At 36.9% G+C, this 22,475-nt stretch overlaps 1 protein-coding gene across 1 annotated transcript in view; it reads left to right on the plus strand.

Annotated features, from left to right (window-relative positions):
• IMMP2L (inner mitochondrial membrane peptidase subunit 2) overlaps positions 1 to 22,475 on the plus strand; it is a 989,629-nt gene that overhangs the window by 903,717 nt on the left and 63,437 nt on the right. The window contains exons 8-11 of the transcript XR_014834216.1: positions 8,121 to 8,184; positions 9,838 to 9,990; positions 13,078 to 13,239; positions 15,863 to 15,935. The gene's annotated coding sequence lies outside the window, so the exon portion shown is untranslated. The remainder of the gene's footprint in view (positions 1 to 8,120; positions 8,185 to 9,837; positions 9,991 to 13,077; positions 13,240 to 15,862; positions 15,936 to 22,475) is intronic.

The raw sequence follows: 22,475 nt of genomic DNA on the forward strand, positions 1-22,475 counted from the left end.
GAAATATTAATCAAGGAAATTAAAGAGGATGCAAAGAAATGGAAAGATATTCCATGCTCCTGGTTAGAAGAATTAATATTGTAAAAATGGCCATACTGCCCAAAGCAATCTATAGATTCAATGCAATCCCTATCAAATTACTCATGACATTTTTCACAGAACTAGAACAAACAATCCAAAAATTTATATAGAAAAAAAAAATGGAATTTCCATCATGTCTCAGTGGTTAACAAATCCGACTAGGAACCATGAGGTTGTGGGTTCAATCCCTGGCCTTGCTCAGTGGGTTAAGGATCTGGCATTGCCATGAGCTGTGGTGTAGGTCACAGATGCAGCTCAGATCTTGCATTGCTGTGGCTGTGGTGTAGGCCAGCAGCTTAGCTCTGACTAGACCCCTAGCCTGGTAACCTCCATATGCCATGGGTGTGGCCCTAGAAAAGACAAAAAGACAAAACAAAAACAAAACAAAAACCAAAAATTTATGTGGAACCTTAAAAGACCCAGAATTGTCAAAGCAATCCTGAGGAACAAAAACTAATCAGGAGGCATAACTCTCCCAGACTTCAAGAAATACTACAAAGCCACAGTCATCAAGACAGTGTGGTACTGGTACCAAAACGGACATACTGACCAATGTAACAGAATAGAGAACCCAGAAATACACCCAGACACCTGTGGTCAATTAACCTTTGACAAAGGAGGCAAGAATATAAAATGAGAAAAAGACAATCTTTTCAGTAAGTGGTGCTGGGAAACCTGGAGAGCTGCATGTAAATCAGTGAAACTGGAACACAACCTCACACCATGCATAAAAATAAACTCAAAATGACTTAAAGACTTAAATGTAAGACAAGACACCATCAAACTCCTAGAAGAGAATATATGCGAAACATTCTCTGACATCAATTGTAAAAATGTTTTATGTCAGTCTTCCAAGGCAAGAGAAATACAAGCAAAAATAAACCAATGGGACCTAATCAAACTGACAAGCTTTTGCGCAGCAAAGGAAACCATAAAAAAAAGACAACATATGGAATGGGAGAAAAAAGTTTCAAACAATGCAACTGACAATGGCTTAATCTCCAAAATATACAAACAACTTAAACTACTCAACAGCAAAACAACAACAACCACCCAATTGAAAAATGGGCAAAAGACCTGAATAGACATTTCTTCAAAGAAGATATACAGATGGCCAATGAGCACATGAAAAAATGCTCAACATCACTGATTAGAGAAATGCAAATCAAAACTACTGTGAAGTACCACCTTACATCAGTCAGAATGGCCATCATTACTAAGTCCACAAATAAAAAATGCTGGAGAAGGTGTGGAGAAAAGGGAACCCTTCTACACTGTTGGTGGGAATGTAAATTGGTATAACCACTATGGAAAACGGTATGGAGATACCTTAGAAAACTATATTCAGAACTACCCTATGACCCAGCAATCCCACTCTTGGGCATGTATCTGGACAAAACTTACCTTGAAAAAGACACATACACCTGTATGTTCATTGTAGCACTATCCACAATAGCCAAGACATGGAAACAACCTAAATGTCCATTGACTGATGGATGGATTAAGAAGATGTGGTATATATTAACAAAGGAATACTACTCGGCCATAAAAAAGAACAAATAATGCCATTTGCAGCAACATGGATGGAACTAGAGACTCTCATATTAAGTGAAGTAAGTCAGAAAGAGAAAGAATACCATACAATATCACTTATATCTGGAATCTAATATCTGTATAAATGAAACTTGCCACAGAAAAGAAACTCAGGAACACAGAGAACAGACTTGTGGTTGTCAAGAGGGAGGGAGAGGGAGTGGGATGGACTGGGAATTGGGGGTTAATAGATGCAAACTATTGCCTTTGGAATGGATAAACAATGAGATCCTGAGGTATAGCACTGGTAACTATATCTAGTCACTTATGATGGAACATGATGGAGGATAATGTGAGAAAAAGAATGCATATATATGTGCGTGTGTGCAGGTGACGAGATCACTTTGCCATACGGTAGAAATTGACAGAACTCTGTAAACCAACTATAATAGAAAAAATAAAAATCATTTAAAAAATTAAAAAAGAAAAAAGTGGGAGAAGAGTAACAGATTAAGAAGTATACTCAGAAAGAGGAGTTCCCGTCGTGGCGCAGTGGTTAACGAATCTGACTAGGAACCATGAGGTTGAGGGTTCGGTCCCTGCCCTTGCTTAGTGGGTTAAGGATCCAGCGTTGCCGTGAGCTGTGGTGTAGGTCAAAGACACAGCTCAGATCCCGCGTTGCTGTGGCTCTGGTGTGGGCTGGCGGCTGCAGCTCCGAGTCAACCCCTATCCTGGGAACCTCCATATGCCACTGGAGCGGCCCAAGAAATGGCAAAAAGACCAAAAAAAAAAAAAAAAGTATACTCAGAAAGAAAGTGATTTTGGCAATTTGTGGGAATAAAAAGTCTCCCTTTCTGAGACTAGAAATAGTCCCCTCACCCATAAAAGCTCTTTTTGCCCTCAATTGCTTTAGTGTTCCTGGAAAGGGGGTATTAAAGGTTGTGACGAAAAAGAGGAGTTGAAAAGATCTTGAATACAAAGATTCAGGTTGTTTGAGAGCAAATGGAGACGATGATAATGGAAAGAAGGCTGGCGGTGGCATTTGAAATAGTGGATAATGAGGAGTTCCCATTGTGGTGCAGCAGGTTAAGAACATGACATAATGTCTGTGAGGACGCGGGTTCCAGCCCTGGCCTCCCTCAGTGGGTCAAACGTCTGGCATTGCTGTGAATTTCAGGGTAGGTCACAGATGCAGCTTGGATCCCACATTGCTGTGGCTGTGGCATGGGCCTGCAACTGCAACTTCGATTCAACCCCTAGCTTGGGAACTTCCAGATGCCATAGGTGCGGACCTAAAAAGAAAAAAACAAAAATAGTGAAGGGTGAGAACTAAGACCAGCATAATTCCTTGTGCCTAGCTTAAACAATTCTAGGGCCGGAGGCATAGTTTTCCATTCCTACATTAAAGAGTATTGAGATTAAGCACAATAACCTATCTGAAATACCGAACTCAACGTTAAGACTGTGACCCAAACAGACAGCCTTTTCACCAAGACTAATTTCAAGACTCTCATTTGCTCTATCCACCAATCCAAAGCTATTGTGTGATACGCTTTGTCTAGTCCCGAGAACACATCACAGGTGCCGAATCCCTATAGATACCCTTTCCTCATTTCCCCTTTTTTAGACACTACTACTAAAATGTTGGCGCAGAGATGGTCTCCCCATGCAGTATATCTTTGTTTAACCAGGTTTTTCTGGTGTTCTTTTGAGAAGCTGGCAGTGAACACATGGAAGAGGATGTTATAATTGTAGGAGAAAAGAAGATTTGGTGCTCTAGAAAGAAAAGGCAATTGAGTTGTTGTGAGAGAAAAAAAAAAAATGTGGGGAAACTATACAGAAGAAAATTGGGAGTTTCTAAATATACAGAGTCCTAATAGTGAAGAAAGCTTGAGATCCTTTGAGGAAAGAGCTGTGAGAGAAAATGTTTGAATTCTTTTCTTGCTACAAAAATTTGACAAAGTATTGATTTTTTAAAGATTCTCCATTAAAATTCCATCAAAGACACCTCAAGAGCAGATTTCTGGCCTAATTCCTTTTATTATGTCATGAGTCCTATCGCTTTTAGAATATACTACAGGGTCAACCTAGCAAAGCGATGTTTTTCTGGGCCTTTCCTGGTCTGCCCCTCACCCTTCCTCCTCTGCCAGCACCCGGGGGCACTGTGCACCCAGCAATTACTCCACTACTTTAATGCCAAAAATCCCAGTTCATTGTCTTTATACAATTTAGAAATTATGATAGTCACATTTTCTGATAAGAATTTTTTTTTTCTTTTTACAGCTGCACCTGCTGCACATTGAAGTTCTCAGGCCTATACCACAGCTACAGTCACACCGGATCCAAGCCTCATCTGTGACACATGAAGAAGCTTGCAGCCATGCAGGATCCTTAACCCACTGAGTGAGGCTAGGGATCCAACCCAGATCCTCAAGGACACTATGTCAGATTCTTAACCTGCTAGGCCACAACAGGAAGTCCTGCTAAGAATTTAATAAAACTAGCAACTAGCAGAGCTGCACATACACACATGTACAACATACACATGCCCATCAAGCAAACTGGAAACCTAAAAATCTAACCTTAAAAAAAATGGAAAAAAAATTCCTAAATTCTTGGGCTGGGGAACTAACTATACAAATATAGACAATCTAGAATATAATTAAAATCAAAAAAATTAATGAAGACAGCCAGGGTGTGCTTAGAAAAAAATTTAACTTTTAAATACAATTTTAAATAGTGTATACAATCACAAGTCTGTGAGAGAGTCACATGCAAGTTTGAGTAGAAGTGTATCTATATGTAAATAATATCTCTGTTATGCAATTACTGATGGCTTTTATTTACATTTTTCTTTCTATATTTTCAACATCCTTTGGCACAAAAAATCCTTTAGTTATAATCATCTATAAACCATACATAGTATAAATTTAAAAAAAAATTTTGATATTTGCAATTGTGAGTAATTACTATATGACATTACTCATGGTACTTTTTAGTATCTAGTCTAGTATCTAGTCCCTGGTCTCACCATTTAATGAGGAACATAAATGTATGAATAGGCAACTATAGTAAAATACTCTATATTCTATAGTAGAGAAATATGTAGGATGCTATGAAAGCATAACGGAGGAAGCAACTACTCCATTCAAGAGATTTCTAAAGCAGAGAGGCTAAAACTGAAGCAGCAGAATTTCAAGACTATTTGCTGATATCCAGAGAGAGAATGACACAGTAGGCTTAAGTAATACTCACCCAGTTGTTTGCCCTGAGGTAGAACGATTTAAGTGTTAATGAGTAGTTGAGTAAAGATCAAACCTATAATTAAAAAGTGCTAATTGTGTGGCGCAACACACATTAAGCATCAAACAGCAAGTGGAAAAAATATGTGGGGGCAAGGGGCTATGTCCCCACACCAGCACAAGATCACATAGGATCAATTTCAATACCATTATCTCCCCAGTTAGGAGTTCACTCTTCACTCCTCTGAGTAGTCATAATGCTTTCCCTACTCCTTTCACATGACATTTACTTTTAAGCCTAAATAAGCCATCCCTAGCTGAGCTTTCTGATGTCTCACTTTTCTATCTTCTCAAACACCTTTCAGAGCCTTATGTATAGAACTGCTCAATAAATATTGATAGAATGAATCACTAGTAATAGAAGGCAATACTAGAATTTGTAAAAAAAAAAAAAAAAAAAAAAAAAAGCTATTCATTTAACATAGTCTTTCTTTTGGGAGTTGAGAGACCGACTGAGGAAGCAATGACAAAGTGGAAAATGAGACAATCGGGAGGTAAGGTGCGAACAGATGGTAACAGCGGAAGGGAGGGGACCATGCTGAAAATGTTAACAGTCATAAGGAGAAATATCCTGGCTCATTTCCATGATACCCTTGGAGCAACTCCAAGACCATCAAGATTTCTGCTCTAAATGTATTATTATATCAAGTCTCACTCAAAATTTATTGTGTATGTGTATATGCACAGTTACCGCAAGGAGAGCAGGGCTTTTGTCACTCGTCTCCAGGTACTGTGACAAAGAGAATATTAAAAGACTCAAACTGGCCCAAATCCAGGGGAAAGTAGACAGACTGAAAAGATAAGGCAGGTAGTTAATCTTCTGGAAGGTACTGCAAGGGAAGACAGGTTTGTTCACCCAGCTCTCTGTCTCAGGTCTACTTCGGTTTGATTTGTTATCTTACCCAATGGGAAATCTATGTCTTGACATTGACTCACAAAACAAGGACAGCTGGGTCACTAAATAAGGTTAGTCAATGAAAGAAAAATGTCTTTAGTCAAACTTTATGCCAGAACTGAAATCTAGGCAAAATTGGGCTCCCTGTCTTCATAAACACATTTATTATGACTTGAGGAAAAGGGAAACCAATGAATTGGCAATGAGCCTTATTATTACAAAGCAATCATTTTTATCATCATTCAGTAATGATGGTAGGTGGATATCTCAGCCAGAAAATTGCACTTACTGCAAAAAATTATATCATTTGTATTACCATAAAGATGACACATCAGTTGTCAAAAACATTAAGTGCTACTTAAGTGGATAGCCTAGATACTACAAAATTCACAAATGGGTCAATGTTTCACATGCATTCTATAATGTGACTTTTCTTGGATTGATATAAGCAAATGTGGGATTTTAACAGAACTGCTATTATATCACTTATAGGGCAAGCTTAAATATTTTTGTCATCTAAAATATAGCTTACATGATTGGTATAATGGCTTTGCTTTCTCCAAAAATGTGCCTAAGATTTACATGTTGTACAGCTGATATCCTATTTTTTTCTTTACATACATATCAATTTTGCCTACTATTTGTAAATACGCAGCTTGGAGGATTAACCCGCAGCTGCAGAGGTAAGCTCTGATTAACCTGAGGCAGTCAGGATAATCTTGTGAGCCTTGATAAAGTGTCTGGTTAAAGGACACACAGACTTGGAAATTTCCTGAGCATAGGCACTGACTGAGAAAGGGACATATGATTCATTCCAAAACATTAAGACTCAAGGATAAGTTTCTTGGGTTCTTCTAAAAAGGATACTTTCTTACTCATAAGAGTATATTTAAGCAACTCTCTTCCTCTCAGCATCATGGGATATGGTTGTAAAGCTATAGATAAACAGCAAATAGAAAATCAAAGGACCACAAAAAATAGTGCTAAAGGCATCAAGTTTTTTGCTGATCCTAATACTTGACTGCCATTTAGACTTACATTGACATTAGTAAATACTTCTGTTACTTCAAGCCAAAATCTTTTTGATATGTGTTAAAGAGATGGCTATTTAAAATAACATATATTTTACTTAATAACTATCTGCCCAATACATAGTAATCAAAACTAATAGATCGATCTTGATTATCAGAAAAGACAGGAGAAGAAAGGAGAGGAGAGGAAAGAAAGGGAGGGAGGTTGGGAAGGAAATGAGGGAGGGAGGGGTGAGAGCACTAGGTCTAAGGATAAGTTTTTGGGAAACTACCTGCTCTTCTCCAAAGTGGCTGTACTATTTTATGTTTTCACCCACAAAGTATGAGTGATACAATTTTTTTGGCATCTCTGCCAGCATTTGGTACTATCAGTATTCTTTATTTTATCCATTCTGACAGTAGGTGTGTACTCATAGCTTATAGTGATTCTAATTTTCATTTCCTTAAAGGCAAGCAATGCAGAGCATCTTTTCATGTGCTTTCTATTGCCATCCCTGTATCTTCTTTGGTGAAGTGTCTGTTCCATTATTTTGCCCATTATCTAATTGGATTGCTTGTTTTCTTACTGTTGAGTTTATGGAGCTCATTATACATTCCACATGCAAACAACTTGCCTGATACATGATTTGCAATCTTTTTCTCCCAGTTGTTGAGGAACTTTTCATTCTTTTTGCCTTTTTACCCTCTGAACAGGATCTTTTGCAGACTGACAGTTTATTTTTTTTATTTTTATAAAGTCCTTTTTTTTTTTTTTTTTTTTTTTTGCTTTTAGGTCCATATCCATGGCATGTGGAAGTTCCCATGCTAGGGAATGAGTCAGAGCTATATGAGTCAATGCCAGATCCAAGCTGCATCTGTGACCTACACCGCAGCTCACAGCAATGCTGGATCCTTAACCCACTGAGCAAGGCCAGGAATCGAACCCACAACTTCATGGATCCTAGTCAGGTTCGTTAACCACTGAGCCATGAAAATAAACCCTACTCTTTTAATTTTATGGATCATGCATTTGGTGTCATGTCTAAGAAATCTTGCCTAATCCTAGGTTGTGAATAATTAATTTTTATGATTCATTTCTTCTTATTCCATTATATATTTAGCATTTCAATTTCTTCTTGCCTATTTTCTCTTTTTGGCATTTCTCTCCTCCAATTCTCAACTACCTGGTTCTATCTTGTCCTTGTAGCTATAGAGGCTGCATAACAACCCTGGGCATAGTGCTGGTCTTCATGTGGATCCACCATGGCTCCTAACCTGTGCTTTGGTTTTTTCATTTAGGTGACCCATTCAGACCCACTTCTTGGTCATGGTTTCCTCCCCTAGCTGGAAGACCAAGTGGAAGGTAGGTATATCTGAGTACACAGGGGTAGGATATTGGTATGCAAGGCCAGGTGCCTTGTACACATATTTATGAGAGCGAGGAAATAACAGATGTTCTGTTCAAAGGGGAACCCAAGCTCAACGAAGAGTAACTCAAGTCTTCAATTTTGAAAAGCTAGATAAAGAGGAAAGCCAAGGGAAGAGCCTAAAATAGAGAAACCACGGAGGCAAAGGAAATATAAGAATTGATAATAGGCAGGGAATACAGACAATGAGAACTGATATAAGCTAAGCTGTGTCCGTTAGCTTTAGAAATAAAGTTAATAGCTAATTCTTACAATTCCATTCACTCTGTGACAGGCACTGTTTTAAACACTCTCCGTCAGCAATGCTCAGACTGTGATCAAGAGAATATTCATGTATCCCCAAGACCCTTTTAGGGGTCTGCATGTTCCTTCCAATCTATTTCCATAATAATAGTAATACATTGTTTGATGTTGTCAGTCTTTATTCTCTCATGAGTATATAGTGAAGTTTACTAGAGGCAATAGGATGCATGATAACAGCTGTAGATTGAAAGCAGAAGTAGATATAGGAATCCAGCAGACTTTTATTAAACCAGACAACATAAATGGATTTGAAAAAAAGGTAAAATAATGCTACTATCTCAAATTTTTTTCTTATTTTGGTACAGAGAGCTAGGCAGGTAGGGAGATAGTTAGAACTAGAGAGAGAGAAACATAAAGGCCCCACTGAGGGAACCCTCTTATAGATTTAATTTATTTTAGCCAGATGAAAAGTTATAGTTATTATCCCATATAAAGATCAATTCTATAACTCTTTCCCCCAGGAATTTCTACACTTTCATCATAATCTGTTACATTCTCTATACCTTTGTGTCAGTTGTACTGTGGGGATACTGCAGTAAGCTAAAGAGCAACCTGGGCAGCATCTGCCAAGGGCATCATGATGCTATGAGATGATAGATGGCTAGCCTAGAGTTCCGGGGCTAATTAGCAACAAAGCAATGAAGCTCGGAGTTACCAATAGGGACTAGACATGAACAGATAAACTAACTATGGCAGAAACTAAAGAAGGGACAGGTGTAAAAACCAAAATATTCCCCTCCCTCTGGCTAAATACCTTAAAGGAAACAGACTGTGGAAAGTGGGATGGCAGGGGATTAAATTATAAATGCAACATTAATGAAGAGCATAGGGAAAGGAGTACACTATTTTCAAAGAATCCCTAAGGAACAAAAAGGGAAAAAACTAGCCTATGTAGTCCTAAGAAATAGACTTTTAAAAAATTATTGAGCATTAATTGCATGTGAAATAGCTATTCTTGACCCTAGTTCTGTATTTCTCGAATTGGAATGTACATGGGTGTTCTGGGATGAAAAACACAACATAAAATGATACATATTTTTGGATTGTTAGTTATATCTCATGGAAAGTAATTTAAAGTATGTATTTGTATTTAAAAAATCAAAGCTATATTATAAATAGAACACAGAATTCATATATATTATATACACTATGTATATTATATGTGTGTGTATATATACATACTATGTATATTATGTATATATATGTGTGTGTGTGTATATATATATATATATATTTTTTTTTTTAAAGATGGATAATTTGTCAGGGTCTTATCTGCTGTCTTTCAGGAATTGGAGAGAGTCCCCAACTGGCTCATGACTTGCCTTCATCTCCTGTGGGCAAAACTGTATTTCCATTTATTATTACTGTCATTTTACTAGTCTTCCATCTTGAAATGAAAATAAACACTGAAATCTTAATGATATGGAAAAAGTATCAAGGTAAGATATTTTTAAAAGATAGGAAATTACCAAAACATTCTAATATTGCATATGTCGACATTTGACCACTGATTTAATGTGTCCCTTTTACAAAGTTTAATATGTAATATATTTCTGGTACTTCATCCTGGGGAAAGTATTAATGATTCTATATTTGGCAGTTAAATTGAAATGAGAAAAATATTTTGTAGCTATATCCATGCAATAAATATAGCCTATAAAAGTGTGATGCATTTTGACTATGGATCATATGTTTCATCAGGAAAAACACATCCTACTGTGGTGATGTTGTGCTTTTCAAGGGGCTATTCAGTCCAGTAGAATCAAGTTTAGTCTACAGCAGTGTTTAAACAACAACTATTTTTTAACCATAGTAAATAGTCAATAAGAGTTACACACTGCTGGATCTGAAAGCAAACTCAGAAATCATCAACATTGTAGTACTGTGCTGGCTGAAAAGTGAAGCAAACCAAAGTGTCAGAAGGCATACTCTCGAAGTAAATGGTTAAGCACATAGAGTAGTTAAGAGCATATAATTTATGGGAGGCAGACTTTGGTTTTTATTCTGCTCCATCACTTATCTATGTAATACCAGAAAGTTATTTAACACTTCTAAATTTCAACTTCTACATTTCTAAATTGAGATAGTAACTAAATTGATGCTTGAAACATGCTGTAATGTATTTTATGGGAATAACAATGCTGTAAATGTAACAGTTCTCTATCAAAAATTTATTAATTCAAGTTCTAAAATTAAATTACAGATTATATTTATAGCATAGATTTTGTTACAGTCATAGAATATATTGGTAATGTCACTCATCTGAATGTTAAATATTATCATGGCTCAGAAAATCATGAGGTGTAAGATAAAAAAGAGAGATGAAACATATGAAGGGTATGAACATCCTAATTTTACATAGAGGGAACCAAGAGACCTTGTCAAAGTTTAGACTATAAATTAAACAGTTTATGGTCCATATTCAATTTAAAGTTATGAAAGGTAACATGGGAGTTCCCCATTGTACAGTGGGTTAAGAATCCAACTGCAGTGGCTCGGGTCCCTGTGGAAACATGGTTGGATCCCCAGCATGATGGAGAAGGTTAAAGGATCTGGCACTGCTGTAATTGTGGCAAAGGTCATAGCTACAGCTTGGATTTGATCCCTGGCCCAGGAACTTCCACACACTGCCATGTGAATTTATACTCCACATGATTTCCATAATAGTTACATTGAACTGTATGAAATTCCAAATATAAAATACTAATATTAATATGAATAATAAGGACAGGAATAAAATAGTAATATAAAGAAATGACAAAGTTTGGAGGAAGGGAAGGAAAGGTGATGTAAATAAAATTAATGCCTTATCTTTGATTTTGATAATAATTAGTGGAGATATAAATATATCATTTAGTGTTAGGGTTATAACCTTCAAAAACTGGAGAATGAAATAGGGAATAGGAAATAATATGAATGCAGAGGAGGCTTTTACTTTTCAATGTACATTTTCCCACATATTAATAACTTTTTTCCAAGTGTATCCATTAATAATAATCATTTTCAAAAATAATTTCTCTCATATTTCATAAAACCCTGAATTCATACTTGCTATGGCAACTATGAAGCTCTTAACTTTTAGAATATGAATTTTCAGAAATATGAAAGTATCTCCAAATTGTTCCTATAGTCATATTTTCTCATATACTCCTACACAAGAAATTAATCTCTTTTCAACTTAAAATTTTTTTTTATCTGTTTCATTTGTCTTAATTTTTATAATGATTTGAGGGAAGACATTCTTTTTTTTGTTTTGTTTTGTTTTGTAGGGCCTCACCCATAGTATATGGAATTTCCCAGGCTAGAGGTCGAATCAGAGCTACAACTGCCATCAGAGCCATACCAACACTGGATCCAAGTCACATCTGGAAACTATACCACAGCTCATGGCAATGCCAGGATCCTTAACTCACTGAACAAGTATAGAGATCAAACCCATGTTCTCATGGATCCTAGTCGGGTTCTTTACCACTGGACCTCAATGGGAACTCCAAGGGAAGATATTCTTATAAAAGAATAGTTACACACATCTCTTCTTGTTTCATCTATGAAGTAGACTTTGGGCTAAGAGATGTTAGTGAGTCTAATACACAGCAAAATTTCAATGCCATCCTTCAAATTATCTGAATTTACTGCCTTCCTAAGAAAATCACAATATTTATCTCTTTCTCTTCACTTCCATGATCAAATTGACATTTGACTTTTATTTATTCATGTACTTATTCTGTTGTTAACTTATTTTTTAGGGTATAGTTGATTTACAGTGTTGACTCAATTTCTACTGTGCAGCATAGTGACACAGTCATACATATATGCACCCATTCTTTTCTTCCCATTTTCCTCCATTATGGTCTATCCCAAGAGACTGGATATAGTTCCCTGTGCTATAGAGCAGGACCTCATTGCTTATCCATTCTAATTACACACGTATATTTATTCTTTGTCGTGGAGAAAATATAGAAAAGAGGGTTTTAATTACACTTTTAAAAATAAATGGACTATTTTAGAGCAGTTCTGGGGTTATACAAAAATTGAGGGGAAAGTACAGAGAATTGTTATACAGCTCCTCACCCTGACACACACAGTGTTTCCTCTATTATTAACATTGCATTAGTGTGGTATATTTGTTACAATTTATGAACTCCTGAACCAGGACCACTTATTTTTAGATCTATAATTTTGTATCTATAATTGGCTTCTATAGTACTTACAAAAGTCAGTTTCTGTAGAAAGAAACTATCCTTGATATCATATGTAGCAGATAAAATATTTATTTCACATTCACACTACATACCCAGTATAAAGCTTTGCTCCACACAGTCATTCAGGGACCTTGGCTAGGGAAGGTTCTATTATCTTGAAGGTGTTTTATTTAGAGTATTTCCCCTCAAAGTGTGGTGTGCAGAGCAGCATCACTGACATCATTATGAACTTCATTAGAAATGCAGAGTCCTAGCCCCTACCTTAGCTCAAATCAGAACCTGCATTTTAACAAGATCCCCAAGTGATTTGTATGCACATTACAGCTTGAGAACAGTGGGACCAGAAGTCATGATGGATCCCTACACCAGGGGAAGAGAGATGCAAAAGCGAATGTGGGCATTTTATTGCCTCAGCCAAGAAGAGACAAAATTGACCAGAACCAGATACTTGGCATCATCTAACTACAAGGAGGCTGGAGAACACAGGTGAGATATTTGATGGACATCACTATCTTTTCATCGCTTCAATATCCTCCACTAAAAATAGAATTTTTTTCAATGATTATGGGTAAAAATTTTTAAATCCTGAATGTGAAAGTTATTCACTTAAACTTATGAATTACAAATTCATCTTTTCCATTTTTGTTAATATGCATAAGTAATATAATAGCTTTATACCAAATGATGCATTAAATTTGATTAATCCATGTGCTCAGCTCAGATATTCTAGGAAAAATTCCAATTCCACTTAGTTCCTTTTTTTATCATAAATATTGATGTTCATCATCAAAATTGGCATATATGTGACACAATATTTACATACCCTAAGAAGTTCCTGGATCATTTATATACTTCATGTTCTTTGAACAAACTGTAATAAAATCAAGTATAATCCTCAGGCAATAAACTTGACATTGTTGATCATTTTTATTCAAAGCTAATATTATAGCTCAATATTTTTACCTGAGGTTAACAGACTCCTTATGTGTCACTCAGTGTACACAACACAGTCCCCGAGATGAACAGGTAAATTTTAAGTAACATACAGGGGCAAGAGAAGAGTGTCAGAATGAAAGAAGGTCAGTTATTATGTATAAGAATGTAGGAATCTAGAAACTTTCATTATCTGTGTCAAGGTCAGACACCAAAGTGAAAGGCAAGTTAATGGCATAACAAGGAATAGAGATCTGAGCAAAAATTTTAGACCAGACTAGTATGAATCTGGAATATGAAATCCTAAGAATTATTTGAGGATATTTTTAAGGAGCTAGCACAAAATGTCATTCATTCACTCAGCAATATTTATTCTCAATTGTTCTATAAGGAATCTTAAAGCCATTGTCTAGTTTTTCTCATAGTATCCTTAATTGCTGAATTTCTTAGCCTTTGCAGCTTTTGAAATAAAGCAAGTTAATATTAACCATACTGTGTCAACTATTTAAACCTTCTTATAATAGATGAACAAATATAGATTGTTCCTATCTCACCTCAGAAATTGGAGTGGTTGTTTATCAGCATTTCTAGGATCATCTTAATTACATAGGGCATGTGACATTTTTTTTTTTTTTTTTTTGGCCATGCCTGCAGCATAGAGAGGTCCTCTAGCCAGGGATCGAACCTGTGCCACAGCAGCGACCTGAGCCACAGCAGTGACAATGCTGGATCCTTAACTCATGAGCCACCAGGGAACTCCTGGGCATGTAATATTTTTTTTTAATTGAGTAGCACTACAGCATAACTGAAGTCCTACTGCTAACTCCTACTTGTTACTTCAGGCTAGTTACTTAACCTCTCTCGCCTTCATTTTCCTCATCTGTTTACTGAGGATAAAAATGTCTATCCCTTATACAGACAGTGGGTCTAAGACTTTAGGTGGTCAGGACCTAACACCTGGCTAACATTCAAGGAATGATACCTATTATTATTTTGGAAAATAAATTTTTGTTTATCTCAAACACACAGTAGTGCCACGGCTATTATGTTTCTGATTGAGGTATATCCAGTCTCCATCGGAACACTTTCACTGACAGGGAGCTTGCTAGCTTACAGGGTTGGCCAATCCATTAATGAACAATTCTAATTTTTAAGACTTTTTTTTTCTTATGCAGACCACCTCTTATGTGGATCTGCCTTTTTACTACATATATATGTGTGTATATACATATGTGTATATATGCATACATCTATGTGTATATACACATATATATTTGGTCTTATTAATGCCTTCTGAAGTAATCCAATATTAAATATACTTAATTTGATGTCAAAAGTAATGATATTAGGAATGTTCTTTATGAAATGTTAGTTTATTAATTCCATATGTCTCATATTACAAAGTCATCCTTTAAAGAATTTTTCCTAGATGTTCAAACAAATGCTTAAGCCGGAGTTCCTGTCATAGCGCAGTGGTTAACGAATCCGACTAGGAACCATGAGGTTGCGGGTTCGGTCCCTGCGCTTGCTCAGTGGGTTAACGATCTGGCGTTGCCGTGAGCTGTGGTGTAGGTTGCAGACGCGGCTCAGATCCTGCGTTGCTGTGGCCCTGGTGTAGGCCAGTGGCTACAGCTCCGATTAGACCCCTAGCCTGGGAACCTCCATATGCCGCGGAAGCGGCCCAAAGAAATAGCAAAAAGACCAAAAAAAAAAAAAAAAAAAAAAAAAAAAAGCTTAAGCCATTGATTGCTGCTTAGAAAAGTGCCTGTAGGTCATGTACACAAGGAATTTCAGGTACCCACTAAAGAAAGAAAAATGACGCACTTCTGAGAACAGTTCACTCTTTGCTTCATGCCAGCTTCATATAATACAGGCTCATCTTGAACAATCTTACATTCTGCAGAATTGAGCACCAAAAGTAACAAGACTCATGGAAAAAATAGAATTGGGGCTATGTCAGAACCGTGTGACCAGAGCATGAACAAAGACAATGATACCCCAATTAAGAATCCTAGTAAAGTTAAATATCTACTAGCATCGCTGCCAAAAAATTCTTTGCAATGTTTTACCTGTATGTATCTGTTTTCTGCTTCCAGATATAGATTGTAGAAGGCAAATACTTTTGACAAGGACTTTTCATCAGAATTCTTTTTTTCCCCACATTGTTTTAATTCAGGGTGAAATGTCTTCACACCCGCATTTCCCCAGACAGCTGAACATAGTGGAAAGCCTAGCAACTCTGGAAGCAGGTAAACAGCCACTTTCTGCTCTGAAGGAGGGCACTTTGGATCTTTTCTGCCTTTTTTTTTTTTTTTTTTTAAGCTCTTTATATATTGCAAAGATGGTCACTGTAATTTTAAGAAGCTTGCCCAATTCCTTCAAAACATAAACAGCCTGGGCATAATTGTGCATAAACCGACATCAACTCCATATCACACTCATACCACGTCATGATTTACCAATGGAACATGAGATGGTTCGAATCAAAGAAACAGATGGCAGAAGAAGAGACTTACAAACCATGGGAATCTTATTTCTCCAGCTGCTTTTTGACAGTCACAGAACAGAGACCCCCCACCACCCAGGACACCTAGTACCTCAGGTGGTCACAGGCTAATGGCACTTACTTGCTCCTCCAAGAAACAGAAGGTACTTTAAAAAGGCTTTAAGGTTAGAGGAAGGCATTTAACATTTTTATTTATTTAAAATTTACACACCACTTCCTTCCAAAAATGACTTTAGGTAATTGCCAGGGAGGAAGGGACACATGCCAGGGAGAATTTCATGCTCTTTTTGTTTGTCATAATGTATAAATCAGACATAATTTCAACCCAAATTTTAGTGGCTCCAAATGGCTTGAGAGCTTAGTGATTAAGAACATGAATTTTGGACTCAAGCAAAGCTGGGTTTAAATCTTGGCATGTCACTCACTAGCTGTGTGACATTGAGGGAGTTCCCTTCTCCAAGCCTTGGCTCCCTCCTCTGTGAAATGAGGCTAATGGCATCTGACAAAGTTTGCATGAGAGCTGAGTAAGATAACATATGTATAGCAGCACTACAAATGATCACTAGGAACCCTTTAAATATACTAATTATAATTAAATATACTAATTTGATAGCATTATTTTGTCTTTTGCCAAGAGTAGATCTTAGTCAATACAATTATACATCTCTGCATCATCTCTACACTTTATATGGTTTCAAATTTTCTTAATTTACAGGAGAAATTCATTTTTAAGCTTCTACAGGTTCTATTTATTTTTGAAACTCTAGCCCAAACTTACCATCTATCCTGGCATCCTTTAGCAGTGCTGAAGGTCATCGAAATCACATTATCGTTATTGTGAATCCAGACAAGTAAGAGTGAAATGTCAAGAACTAAAAGTAATGCAGGGAACTCACTTTGTTTAGTCAATAAAAGTGATTGGACCTGGTTATCTTTCCTGCCTCCTTCATTAACCCAGGAGACAGTTGGAGGTTATAACTTAAGCTGTTTCTAACACAACATAACAGAACGAACCTCTTTCTGAGTATTAATATTTTAACAACCAGTAGGTGACCATGCATTAGCTTTCTAAGTGCATGTGTGAGAAAAATAAAAGGAATACGGACGTTGACCAGACATTTTTTTTTTTTTTACTCCTGATTAGTTTTACACTGAAGGTTTTAATGATGATACTGGTTTGTTTATGAGTCAGGAAAACACATCACAATGTGAAAAAGATATGTTCCATACTGACCCAGACCTAGGTGGTGCCTCTTCGAATTGCTACCTGCCCTTCAGTCTCTTGCTACTTAAAGTGTCATCCCCAAGCTGGCAGCAAGAATCATCTGGAGCTTGCTAGAAAGGCAAGAGCCAGGATCCTACTCAGACAGAGTGAATCAGAATCTGCATTTTAACAAGATCTGGGGCTGATTCCAATGCACTTGAAATTTGAGAAGCCCTGCCTTATGTGTTTCTCTTACTCCAGTGCCTCTCCCTTCCCTTTGTTGTCCTCCAAACAACATCCCAAAACCCTACTAATACCCTGGTAACATTTAATGGAATTTCTACTAGTCCAATATGTGTATCCCCCACCCCCCACCACCAAATGCATGTTCTTTGAGAAGTAACAGTGTTGGTGGGAAAAAACAGTATTGGGAGATCATTCAAATTCTAAGCTACTTTGTAACCAGAGGCTCTAACCAAAACCATATTTGAACCTCCAGAGATAAAATGGATGGCTAGGCAGGCACTGAGCATGACCAGAGGCTGCTTCAGAGGTATTAAAAATTGACATAAAAACAGTAAAGTAGGAATGCTGGCTGACAGGTGTAGAGACAGTACAGATGGAAATGGTGCTCTGGATATAGGAGAATGAACAAATTGCCAGAAGCGGAAAGCTCATTAAAGTAGGGATTCAGCCTTCTGGAGAGGAATCCCTAGTGTAAGAGCTCATTTTCTATTGCCTCAAAATATGGCCAAAAGGACTCCTAACTGTATAATCTTCAAGCTAATGGATTTTTCTTTTCCTGGAGAAGTTTCTAATTATTGCTACACCAGCTCACTTTGGCCTAGAATTATTCACATATGAGCCAACATAACTTCACCCTTAGGTTGAAATAATTCCCATGTTTATAAATGATGTCAAGATCATAGTCATTATAGCAATTGTATTCTGATAATTTTAAAGTATTTTCAATAACAAGAAAAACAAAATTCCCCCCTGAACTAATTCTCACTCAAGTGTTAAGGACTCATTATAGGTTATGTGAAAAGAAAAATGTGTAATATTCAGAAACAGATTTTAGTGGTGAAATTTTAGATATTTCAGTAGTGAAATTTCAGAACATGTATTTTAAAAGAAAGTCTTCTCAAAATCCTTTAAGCTACACAAGCAGACACTGTCACCTGCTGTTACCTTTCTTTCTTCCCTTCTTTGTTCTTTTCTGGCTACCTTCCTTCAGCTATCATCCATGGAGCATCCACAACATTCATGACGTTGTGTTGGATGCTATGGATAAAAGACACAATGGTAGGACCATTTTTAAGAAAAGTATTTAAAGATCAAGGCAAAAAACACAGATATTGATCAAAAGTCTGTACAGATTTTGAAATAAAAATCTGTATAGAAACATTAGAGGGAATCAGGTTATTGATCCTGAATAGATTGTCAAGGGCTCACCTCAGAAGCAACGATAAGTATTGGAAATAACATTTGATCAAGTGGGTTGCCCAACAAGTCTCAGAGATTCTCCCAAGAGAATAAAGAGGCTTAAAAACTAAGAAAAGAGGATTTGATTAAGAGTTTAAAGGACTATCCTACAATGAGAGGTACAAAATGTTGTTATGCTTGAAATGTAGAAAGGTCAAAGCTGGCAAACTTAGGAGCATTCTCATCCAACAGAAAAGCACATCCATTTCCCCCCCAATACACCTGATCCAGCTCTTCCAGGGCATTTGATAAAAACTCACTCACATGAAGCTGAGCAGTTATCATCTAGCTCCTATGCAAATTACACAATGGTTGGGACCACATGGGAGTTCTATTCCTTTAAAGCAGAAGGATGGCGATTCAATAGCCCTCTAGCTCTTCGGTTCGTAGAACCCTTATGTGTGATACCATCACCATTACCTTTATCATCACTGTCACCACCTACACATAGCAAATATTTATTAAGGAATTTTCTATGTGCCTGACATTCAATGCACTTAAGAGCTTCACTTGCACGCTCTGACCAAATCCTCACCAAGTAGGACTATCTCATGCCAATGTCCATGTGGGTGGGGAGGACCTCTGTGCAAGGAACGAGGGGAAAAGGAAGGGGATAAGGGAAGGAAGGAGGGCCAGGAAGGAAGAAATCAATAACTATGTTGGGTGATAGCTAGTTTAATTAGCTTAATTGCGGCTGTTACATCATAACGTATGTGTTCATCAAAGCGTCAAATTTTAAAACTCAAATATACAATTTTTATGTTTATCTGTCCATTATACTGCATTAAATCCAGGAGTAAGAAGGGGAAAGAAAATTATTCCTGTTAGCCAGGGTCTTTCTGAAAAAGCATATTGATCGCTGACCTGAATTTCTCTCCTGCCTTATAGTTAGATTTTCTCTAAAAGGCTTGGCAATGCTATTTCCTAAGAGATTTCTAGGTAGAGAAATTTAAGAATCTCTCTTGGTTTTTCAATTCCATTCCTCCATCTAGAGAAGTGAGGAGGTTTTCTTAGCTTTTTTGCCTCACAAATTTGATCTACTTAATAAATTAGACTCCACAAATACGAAAAAGAATTCTGGACTTTTGTTAATCATTTTGTGTATTTTAAAACCAATTTTATATTTGTAGGTTTAGGGATATGTCTATCTTAGTTTTAAATACATCATAGATCTATCTCAAATTTACAACATTTTATTGCTGATAGGATAGTTTTGCATCTTCATGAGTGAACAGGTTTTTCCTCAAGGAAGTAAACATGTTTAAACCCCCAAGAGTGGGAAAGGCATTATTTTAGCTGTTCTAGAGTCCCAGGACACAAGATGTACATATTCCTGCTAGAAGTCCAAATTCAGTTCACAGCTTCTGCTTCATATATCTCGTCCTTAAATATCTTGTCCCTTTTACATCAAACAATAGCTTCTCCTCCTTGAGAGTGAGGTTGCATATCCACCCCTAGGCAATCTAGCACTCCCATTACCTGGGCTCTTAATTCCCTGCCCTGTATGTATTTCTAAATCATCCTGTTTCTAGATCTCCATCTCAGTCTCTTCTACCAAGACTGTGAAAATGTAGAAAGAGTATAGCTAACTAACCATCACACACTCGTATTTGTATTCTTCATTTGTGTGTATGTATATGAGTGTGCTCACACAAAGTTCATGTGTTTGTCTGTGTGTGCTATGTGTATCTGTGGTGTATGGGGTTTTTGTTTTTGTTGTTTTGCTTTTTAGGGCCACACCCAAGGCATATGGAAGTTCCCAGGCTAGGGGTTGAATCATAGCTGTGGTGGCCTACACCACAGCCACAGCAGTGCAGGATCTGAGCCATGTCTGTGACCTATACCACAGCTCATGGCAAGGCCAGATCCTTAACTCGCTGAGCAAGTCTAGGGATAGAACCCACGTCCTCATGGATACTAGTTGTGTTCTTAACCCACAATGAGAACTCCTGTAGTATGTGTTTTTATGGACATATGTAATATAATTAGAATGAGAGAGAGAAAGAGAGAGAAGGAGACTAAGAAAAAAATGAGAATAAGAGAAAGCAATTTCTAAAATCTGTATCTAATGTGTTAATTCTAACCCATTGTTCAATAGGTTCATATTATAGTTACACATGATTTTATTATCTTACCTACCAAGACGAGTATCAAATTTCACTCTCCAGCCCTCTCTTTACCCCATCAAACAAAAATTAACTATCTCTAAATATTATCCATAATTACACTAGTCATTTTTATTCAGTGGAACTTCTAATACCTCCGTGTCTTACTCTTTATATTTTCATAGTTCATCAATTTTTTTTTAGTTTTAAATTTTTTTCTGGCATTTCAATAAGTTTTGCAATGAATTTTTTCTTTTCTTTCTTTTTATAGCCACATCTGCGGCATATGGAAACTTTCAGGCTAGAGGTCAAATTGGAGCTGCAGCTGCAGGCCTCAGCTACAGTCACAGAAACACTGGATCTGTACCACATCTTTGATCTACACCACACTTGTGGCAATGACAAGGATAGAACTTGCACCCTCATGGGCACTATGTTGGGCCCTTAACCCACTGAACCACAATGGGAACACTGCCAATGATTTTTTTCACTTATTAAGAATACAGAGATGAAAGAGATTAGACAGATTCACAGACTTTCTAAAAGTAGGACTTAAAAGAACAGATATTATGCTTTCTTTTAAGAAAGGAGGCTAATGTCCAATGCAAATGTTCCTATAAAGCATTAAAAAACAAACATTAAAAAAGTGAGCTTTGTAAACGATAAATTTTATTTTCTGATGTTTTTATAGCATATTTAATCCAGCAAATAATTCTTAAATAATGTTTAACTTCCTGTTGGAGGTCATCAAGAGGATGTAATGTCTGGTTTGATCGAGAGCTGGACCCAGGCAACTGGAGGTTCCTTACCCACCTCCCCCTCTGTTTTTGGAATGTGTTTTTCTGCTTGCCTTCCCCTGCTCCTAGAAGCTTCCCCAGGATACAGCCTTGAGCTGAGATAGTAATGTGGTGATGAAACCATCTGGACTGGGTACATGACTGAACCCAGTTAAAGTCTCTACATAAACATATAACATTGTGGTGGGCTGGAATGGAGATCTCCTTGTCTTACAGCCACTCAAGACAAGCCTCGGAAGTTTCCTTGATTACTAAACCTGCCACCTACCAACCTGGAGTGGTCTGCCTCCCTCTTTTGTCTTCCCCTGCCCTCTGTGCATAGGGACCAGTATCAGATGATACCTGGGAATCTCCTGAGGAGGCTGCAAAGTAAAACTTTTGAAAAATGCCAATGTTTTTAGCAAGCCCCTAAACTACTGGTTAACAAATGTAGTTAATGCAATCAACTTGGAAAATTTTTCTAAAAGAATAAAATTCACTAATTTTGAGAAATAAAATAGAACAAAATTTATAGTTATATTTTCTCTAATCAGTGTAAATAAAGTATTGGGACAAGCCTGGTCTTTACCTTTTTATAATATTCTAAAATTTGGATATGGAATAAAAGATGAAATCATGTATATCCTTTTGTGTTTTAACTCTACTTTTTTTTCAAAGCAAGACAGTTAGACAAAAGGAAGAATCTAAGAGGT

This window comes from Sus scrofa, chromosome 18 (assembly GCF_054392235.1).
Source record: "Sus scrofa isolate SSC_HxYL_T2T_F1_AM1 chromosome 18, Sscrofa_HxYL_maternal_Yorkshire_Landrace_v2.0, whole genome shotgun sequence".
NCBI classification, from domain to species: Eukaryota; Metazoa; Chordata; class Mammalia; order Artiodactyla; family Suidae; genus Sus; species Sus scrofa.